The 9,663-nt window shown below is 39.2% G+C and overlaps 1 long non-coding RNA gene across 1 annotated transcript; it reads left to right on the forward strand.

The window, feature by feature from the left end:
* The first annotated feature begins 2,908 nt into the window (after window positions 1–2,908).
* Window positions 2,909–5,314, forward strand: LOC120288134. The gene is made up of 2 exons (XR_005546414.1): window positions 2,909–4,257; window positions 4,949–5,314. It is a non-coding gene; the product is annotated as an uncharacterized LOC120288134 (long non-coding RNA).
* Window positions 5,315–9,663: the final 4,349 nt, after the last annotated feature.

The following is a 9,663-nucleotide window of genomic DNA, read 5'->3' on the forward strand; positions in this document are numbered from 1 at the left end:
ATTATAAATGCCTAAATTGGATATTTTAAACCATGTTACCTGATCTTATCTAAACTCAGTCACCTTCAGCACCTCCATCCCAGCCTCAGCGATCCTCTGACTCAAGATGAAGGTCAAAAATACTGATTGCAGTGCTGATTTTTGTTTTGAATTCATACTTTCTTCTCTCAAACACGAATACACCGAAAGCATTCATTTGCTCATTTCACTTTTCACTTCAACTATTGGTTTTGGTTGATTCCATCTCTTCACCTAGATACAGAACAAGCTGAATGTGAGATAGGAGTATACTCGTAAAGCTGATGCAGTTATCATCAACCTGTCACCATAAGTACTATTTTGGCATGTCTTTGGAATGGATGATTCTCGGCTTTATACGGTGCATCGCAAAAGCTGAGAAAGCTAAGAATGAACCGTACTCTCATTAGGGTAGAATTGAAGGCCTTCTATCGATTTGTTTTTCTCCACTCACTAACGCGACATTAGCATGCTGCCATGTGTACACTAGTTTTGCTTATAGAAATGCGCCGTGAAAGAGGGGGTTTCACGGTCAGTGTACGCGCTTATCATTTCCTTACATGACTGCAAGATCTTGATTATGATAACTAGGAATCTACTCAGGGCCTTCTGTACCATTATACAAGGTGCCTACTTTTCCAATTCACTTACATTTTATTTTGGAGAAATTCAGAGGAATCTGTTCTTTGCTCCACTTCTAGAACATGGGTTCTACTGTGAGTAGACCACATTGATGTTGATAGACATGAACTTCATGCTGTCTCTTCCATTGATGGAGTTTAATATCTTGTTAAACCTTAATGGTTCAGATAAGGTGAAACTAGAACCTTGAGAAGAGTTCATTGACCGCCACATGGATTATTTGCAAGTGGGACTTTTGGGAAAAGTGATTTCGGGGGAAGCCGGGGAAACCAAGATCTCTAGGAGAATCATTTTCATCCGACAAATCTTTAGAAAGAGCCAACCATGCTTTTGTCCCTTAAAACAAGCAGCAAAACAGAAAACCAAATCTTGGACCTCTAGCTAGATAGACTCGTGTACTGTCCCTCGAGTTTGGAGGTGGACCGCTGAATCGGCAGTTTGTTTCACAGTGATCGAGATGACTATGATGATGATGAGATTGATATTGAGTGGACTATCAGTGCGATACTTCATAGATGCAAGGAAATTTGCGCAGATAGCAACAAGAACGATCGATGAAGGAGTAATTTTCCTTCATTATCAAGAAGATGTTTGTTTGCCTGTAGAAGTGGAATCCTTGTATTGAAAGTTGTTCCTTGTGGTCCATTCATGCTACAGTCTCCAGTACCAAGAAAAATTGTCCAAAAAAATTCTAAACCTATTATACTCTTGCCAATTCACTTTAAACATTTCAATTTTGTCAATTGAATCTTATAACCTTTCAATGTTTTATCAATTTAGTCCATTTGGCTACTTTTGAACATAAATTGCTAATATAAACGCCGACCGTTTTACGTAACATAATCAATGCTGACGTGGATAATTTTTAATAATATTTTAGTATGTACATGTCTTGTTTCTTTAGTCAAGTATGTGTGGATCTTCTATTTCCAAGTGGGTCCTGGATAATTATTTGCTTGTCCAGTAATTCTCTCTTTGACAAGTTTTTGACTTTTTTAGACATAGAATCTGCCCTCCTCGCCATCATCATTTCCAACCTTGTCTTCAGTTGGATATTTGAATATTTTGTAATTTTGATGATCCGTTAAGAATGGCACCATAAATTGTGGAAGATATCTCTGTCACAGCTCCTCAAACTTGTGATCTTTTCACCCCTTTCCAAAAAGCAATTATAATGAACATTTTCCTTTTTTAATAACTAAAAAGTAACATTTTTTTTTTGTAAGTTGAAAAAGTAGAAGAAAATAAAAGGAGCATTCTAAATTTCCTCGCATTGAGCCAAAGAATGAGATCATATAAGAACAATTAAGGAATTTTATCGGTTGTTATTTCTCGATAGAAAGCAAGTAGTTAATATCTTTCCTTTACCTTTCTGTCCTTTTTATTTGACTATTTTTACTTTTATTTTATCTTTACTTTATAATTAGAGTAATACATACACAAAGACTAAATGTGGCTCTCAAAAAGTGAGACAATTAGGGGTCTCGACTTATATATACAAAAATTTAAGTTAGAGACAAGACACAAGCTATGCACATGTATGAAACAAGATTGTTATGTATGATTAACATATTTCTATTTATTAAAGAAAGTGGATGGAACTTAATTGTGTTATTATTATTATTATTATTATTATTATTATTATTATTATTATTATTATTATGGTTATTGTGGTTTCTAGTCAAGACCATCTTGATTTCCAAAGGTTGGGTCCAAACTCCAAAACCCTGCCTCCACATCTTAAAAGAGATGTGTAATCAATGAGGCCCATCTGATCAGAGGAATAAAGTGGATGAAGTGAGTAGTTACTAAAAAAAGTGATGAGATTGTTTTTACCTTTTATTTTTTTCTTAATTTTTTCATGAGGATACTCGATTTTTCTTTTTTAATTTTTACCCAATCCGGAACGATGCCCAACTCAAAAAGGCTCGAAATGTTCAGTTCGGGTCTAGGAATGATATTTACCTCTATCATCACTTATTTATTTAAGAGTCTTTGATTTGATATGATTTGTACTCTTTACATATTGCTTCTTCTATGAAATGAGATCTGATAATAATTAATAATCTTTTATATGAAATAGTATATAAAGACACGCAGATATAGAGAGAGAGTGATATCAAAAGAAAAAGTATCGAAAAATATTGTGCTGTGTCAGCACAGAGCTTACATTAGGAAACTCCTGTGTCAAAGTCACGTGACAAAATGGTGTTAAGTAACGGGGGACTGCGACGGCCACTTCTGTAGCGTAGTTCTTTCCAGCTCTCTACAGCTCTCTCTCTCTCTACTTCGCTCCTCCTTCTCAACTCCTAAAGCCACCATGAGTTCCTCTTCTTCCGACGATGAGGGTGGCGGCCCGAAGCTCCCTCACGACGTCGCCGTCGAGATCCTGAAGCGGTTGCCGGCGAGATCCTCCTCCGATTCAGGTGCGTCTGCCGGTCGTGGCGATCTGCCATCGACGACCCTCGTTTCGTGCCCTCCACTGGAGCCACTCCGCCCACCACGCCTCCAGTCGGCATCTCGCGTGTCTAGATTGCGGCGACGACGCCGTTCAGAACCGGTGCTCTCTGTTCCCCAACGCGCCTCTCGCCCAGTCTCCTTCCCCGTCGCAAATCGAAATCCCGTTCGTTGCTCCTCCCAACCGTTATGCCCTCGTTGGTTCGTGTAACGGTTTGATCTGCGTCTCGGAGAGTTCCAGTGACGGCACTGAGCGGGCGCTGTATCTGTGGAATCTATTCACCAGGAAGCACAAGGCGGTTCAGCTCCCCCGTCCGGAGCGGAGGCAACCCCTTTCCATGGGGGGCGCTCGTGTAGCTCAAGGGTTTTGCTTCGACGGTAAGTCTAATGACTATCGTGTCGTGAGGGTTATCCGATTTGTAGGTGATCGCCATCGGCGCTTCCGCGACAGGGAGTCTCGAATCGAGGTTTATTCGCTCCGTGCAGATTCATGGAGGACTTCAAATTGTGAGGTTCCTTTCTCTGCCACGGCAGCAGTGCGGTCTTCTTGAATGGGAATCTGCACTGGTGTTCTTTTAATGGAAAGTGGGATGGATACGGATCCAAAGCCTTGTTCAATATTGCGGGTGAGGTGTTTGACGTATCCATAGCCTTGTTCAATATTGCGGATGAGGTGTTTGATAAAATGGCTCTGCCGGAAGAGATGCTTCTCATAGACAGTCTCCATTTTGTGTTGTCTGTGGCGGTATTGAATGGCTTGCTGGCTGTATTGTTTAGCGGTGGGGAGGCGACTGAGCGGTTTGATTTGAATTGCGCTTGTTTCGTTTGGGTTATGAGAGACTACGGTGACCCTGAGTCTTGGACTAAGCTGTATACTTTCGAGGCTACTGTACCAGTAACAAGATTTGATGGCTTCATGTGGAATGGCGAGCTTCTTATGGAAATATATTGTAAAGAACGAGTTTCTTGGAATCCGATCACGGGACAATTCTCAATTCTTCCATTGTCAGCGAGATACGAACTGGTCCCCGTCATAGAGAGCCTTTTTCCACTTTAGATATGACTCGATTGCTGCTACATTTATTGGTAAAGATTGATTCTGACTGCTGAAAAGTTGAAAGTTACATCTGAATTGAGAAGGTATGGTTTTATTTGTAGGTGCTCTGGCCACAAAATGATGAGAAGAAGTAGTGCGGCGGTGTCCATTTACTTTGGATACTTCTTGCAAGCTTTAGAATGCTTTTTCATTTTCACTTTGAGTTTTTCCTTTAGACTAGTAAAGTGTGTCCTCTGTATGAGTTAAATATGCAACTCAAGACTGCATTTATGACTTCTGCATTGTCAGCACCAGCAGATTTTAGACCATGCGGAAGAAAATGACCAAGCTTGTTGAATGCTATGCATGTATGTGTTCGATGCTATGCCACCATAAGCATTTTTCAGCTTCCATAAGACCAAATTATTCATGGCTTGAATCACGCATCTCGATCCCTGGGCATTGCAACTAGTGCAACTACAGATTACTCTATCTCGTTTCCTATCTCAAGACTTTTTGGTAGCATTGGCAATGCATACCTAGTAAGCTCATTTATCAATATATGCAGACTGCTGCATTAATGGATTAAGGAAACATTGGAGATTGTATTATCATGATACACTCTTTTTCCCCCCAAATGTTTGTGGTCAGAAGTCTCACTTCATGTTATGATACACTGATGATTTTGCATGTCAAGCGATATGAGAATTTGGTCTGTAGATGAGATAATTTCTGTGCTTCCTCCTTGGAAAGACATCAGGGAAATTGATTTTAAATTGCAGTTCTCTTCTAAAGTCAGGTGCAACGTGCTGGAGCTCTTCTTTATTAACAGGAATTCTGGTGATTGGCAATCCGAGTTCACCTGGCTCTAGCAAAAATGGGGGAACGGCAAAGAACAGCAGAAAGTGATGTTGCAGTTTCTTCGGAATAGTTTGCGTGGAAGGTAAGAAACGATCTGCTTCATGGTCAAGCTACTGCTCCCTTGGAGCATGTTCTTAGATTGATTGATTTTTTGCTTAACATCAATTTGAAGGCTATCTAGTTTCAAAAGGATACATATTGTGCTTATGATTGTCTATATAGTGACAGGGATAGTGAAAAGCTAAAATGTGTGAGATTTGCTTATACTATCATCTATAATGAGTATGTCTCTTTATATAACTATTTTCTTGCTACTATCTTTAAAAGCTAAACAATTTACGCGCCAGCCTTTTTTCTTGCCGATCTAAACATTAGGTTTGTCAACCCAATTTATGGTTGTCAAAAGCGCTGTTCGTGTTGAAAATTTTGTGAATTTATGTTATGACATGAGTTTGTCAAAAAGTGCTCCGGTGCACTTCTTAAACAATCGAATAAGGTAATGCTTTTGTTTTTTGTTTTTTTTTTTTTTTTTTGGCTCAAAGGTAATGCTTATTTAGACAGTGAGAAAGAGTTCAGAAACTTGCAACTTGCAGTGTCACAAATCTCTTGATGGTATTGATGGGGAATATGCTATATTTAAAATACTTTGTTGGGTATATATGTATTATGATGTTGTATCTAACACTTAACTCTTCCAATATGCCAATAAAAGCGCTGGCATTTAATTAATTGAGATTAGGGTGTAACTTACTTGGTAAATTCATCCTAAAGGCTCAAAATTAGGGAGTAACTTTAAAGTTAGGGGGTAATTTTGTTAAAGTAGTGGTTGATTTCATTGTGCTCGATAATTTTTTTGGTTGGACTTTTTAACACTATATCGTGTTAGACCTCAATTGTTTCTAACATTTCCCTTCACCTTAAGTTTTTGAATTTGATTTTCTAACAATTGTGCTCGTATGAGAGAGAGAGAGAGTACAATGAATCTAGGCATGGCCACAAATCAATTGAGAGACAGAGTACAATGAATCTGGGCATGGCCACAAATCAATTGTGTGATGGCTCGCAAATCAATTGTGTGATGGCTCGTGCAAGGGTTGGTGATGACGGATCGACAGAGGCTTGTGCGGATCACTATTGCCCCTTGAACACTAAGGCCTTGTTTGTTAACTTTTGTTTATGTTCTCGGAACAAAATTTATGTTCTTTTGTTTCGGAGAACAAAAAAAGAACAAAAATGCATTTGTTTAGGGTGCGTTTGGTAACGTTTTGTTCAAACATTGTTCCAAGGAACAAAAATAAAGAAAATTATTTATGTTTGGGGAAATAATTTTTGAATAGAAGAACGTGTTTGATAAATTTGTTCCTGGAATAGAAAAAAGAACAGAAACACGTTTAGTAAACTTGTATAAATTTTTTTCTTTTAATTTTTTAATTTTTAATTTTCCTTTTTCATTTTTTTTTCATTTTTCTTCCTTTTGGCCGGTCGCCGGTCTCGGCCATGGCTAGTGATTGGTCGACGAGGGTTAGCGGCCTCACCCGGCCACGGCAAGGTTTATTGTTTTTGTTTCGTTCCAAATTTATTCTTGGGAACAAAAAAATATATTTGGAACAAAAATACAAACAAACACATTTTTATTCTTTTTTGTTCCCTAGAACAAAAAAAGTAGAAATTGTGTCCATGAACAAAAGAAAAATAACACAAACAAACATGACCTTACACTTTTGTTCTCGGAAACAAATTTGGAATAAAATAAGAAAAACTTATTTTTATTCTCGGAAACACTTTCGAGAAATAATTTTTCTCTTTCTTTTTTTTCTTTTTTTCTTTATTTTCTTCTTCTTTTTTCTTTGCCCGGTGACCTCTCGCCGAGTGTCGCCAGTGGCTAGGTGAGCTCGGCCTGTCGCCGGCCATGGCCGAGTTCGGCGACCGGCCAAAAGGAAGGAAAAAGAAAAAAGAAAAAAGGAAAAATTAAATAAAAATATTAAAAATTAAAATAAACAAAAAAATTATACAAGTTTGCCAAATATGGTTATGTTCTTTTTCTATTTTAGGAACATAAATTTTGTGCAGTTATCAAACGCCTTTTTCTATTAAAAAATTATTCCCGGATTAGAAATAGTTTTTTATTTTTTTTTTCCTTGGAACAATTTTTGAATAGAAACATTACTAAACGCGCTCTAATTTGATGAATTTAGCAGGTGCAAGGAGTAGGCATGTTTTGGAAAACTAGAAAAAGAAAGAAAATATAAGGTACAAAATGATGAGGAGAAAAGGGAAATTTATCTTAGGCTATTCAAATTAATTGTGCGGATAAGTCCAAAACTTCAAGGGTAATCTTAAGATATAAATTGTTATCCTTAACTTCAAAGAAACATATGTACTTCAACATCAATCTGACTCTCTCGTATGTAGAGCTCCTCTCTCTCGTATGTAGAGCTTAACCCTACCGAATCCATGGGTGCTCGACACCCAAGCCCCAAATCCCACTCAATTTTAGCATCTTTATGTCCAAATCCCTAAACCCACTACAAATCAAAGCTCGCAACCCATCGCATCCTTTGTATGCAATAGTTTTACTCCTCATTTCCATGGGTTCTCGGCATTCATACCCACAACCCCTTCAGAATCCACATCCTACTGTCCCAATGAAGTTCTTCATGAAACCATCTCAGCTTCTCCCAAAAAATCCCGACCCAACTTGCCCCTGGCTGCAATAATGATGGAGCTCCCTTCAATCGACACCCTCCAAAACCCATAAAGCCAAAATGTAACAGATTTGTAGAAAACCCATGCTCTCAACTGATGTTCATAGTTGATTCCATTTGACACAAGTAACTCCGTAATTGCTGACTGAATGGAGCACGAGGAGGAGAACCAACTTCGTCTTGTTGCATTGTGTAAGAGTTTGGGTCACCTATGGTCAGAAGAAGATGTAATAGAAGTGCAGAAAGAAGCCCCCTCCAACAAACGTAGAGAATGCAATCTTACTCTCTTCGGTATGCCATATTCAAAACTAAACGTAAATTTTCAAGCATTTTGCAACACAATGAAGAGGGCATGGAGAATAGAAGTAGTGGAATGCTCTTAGAAAGAACCGGGTTTTTTTTCTCATTTGTATTTGAGTCCAAAGAGGAAAAGGAGAGAGTGCTGAAATCAGGGCCATGGTCCTTTGCTAGTAATTTGCTAGTGCTAAAATAATGCGAGCCAGATGTTTCGGAACATTGTTATGACTTCTCTAAATATGAGTTTTGGGTCCATACCGTTGGCTTACCTCTGGGGTGGATTATAGAAGAGGTCTATTCTGATGTTGCTGGAAAAGTGGGTAGAGTAAGGGAAATACAACTAGAATCTAAAGGTAATGGCCCCTATAAAATCGACAAAGTAAAAGTGGAGATCGAGCTTTCAGCTCCTCTAAAAACAGGGGCATTAGTGAAGATTGGGAACAAGAACTTATGGGTTGAATTTAAATAGAGATAAGTACACTATTAGTGCCAAAACTTGTGTACGACACTCACTTTGGTGCCAAAAGTTTCCGTTGGATCACTTAAGTGCCAAATCGGAGGAAAAACGATCACTTTGATGCCACCGGTGAAAAATTCCGGCCAAAATGATTACGTAGCTTTAAAAATAAATAAATTGATAGGGCCTTTAAACGACGTCGTTTTCGGTCATCCTTAAGAAAACGATGTTGTTTTGCCGTCCTACATGGATGGCCTTACGGGAACGACGTTGTTTAAGCTCACATGAGGATTGAAATTAGGGTTTCTGCTGCTCGGCCACCGTCGTTCGCTTTCCGTTGCTTAGCCACCGTCGATCGGCCCTTGTCGCTAGTCACCATTATAGTTGCTCGACCAGGTGAGCGAGGAGAGACTGAGATTGTTGCTTGAGCAATAAGTGGCAGGAAAAATCGAAGGCGAGAGCGGAGGAGGAGAAGAAGATGGGTCGAAGGTGCCGTTGGTGCGCTCTGCTGTTGGTGTGTTGCCGGTGTCACTGTTGGTGCGTTGCCGCCGCTGCTGGTGCCATTGCTAGTGTGGGTCTTCGAGAAAGAAGAAGATGAAGACGAGCCTTCCCTCTCTCTCAATTTGGGGATTAAGGTTTATAAGTTTGGGGAAAGATGCCAAATGACATCGTTTTGGTGTTTGGATGCTGACTCAACTCTCCAACGAGCCATGTCGGCTTCAAAAATTAATAAAAAAAAAAGGCCACATCGGATTTCCGGCCAATTTTATCGGCGTTGGCACTGAAATGATCGTTTTTCAAAATTTTTGACACTTAAGTGATCCGACGGAAACTTTTGGCATCAAAGTAAGCGTCGTACATACAACTTTTGGCACTGATAATATACTTATCCCAATTTAAATATGAACACCTTCCCTATTTATGTTATTCTTATGGTAGAATTGGTCACTATGCCTCGTATTGCAAGGAGATTCCATATGAACAAACAAACTGAGTAGCAAATAAGGTTGGGAGATATGGACCATGGCTCAAAGTGGAGGTGCGTGATCGCAACCCGCATTGGGAAGCTTTTTATGGAAAGTTGTTTCTAATCATGATGAAGAAGAGTATGTACCTGAAACTCCCTTGGTGCCAGCTGACATGGAAATCGTTGCAAGAATAGAAGATGAGATGAATGCAAACCCAATCCG

The sequence above is a fragment of the Eucalyptus grandis genome, chromosome 9, assembly GCF_016545825.1.
Source record: "Eucalyptus grandis isolate ANBG69807.140 chromosome 9, ASM1654582v1, whole genome shotgun sequence".
NCBI lineage: Eukaryota > Viridiplantae > Streptophyta > Magnoliopsida > Myrtales > Myrtaceae > Eucalyptus > Eucalyptus grandis.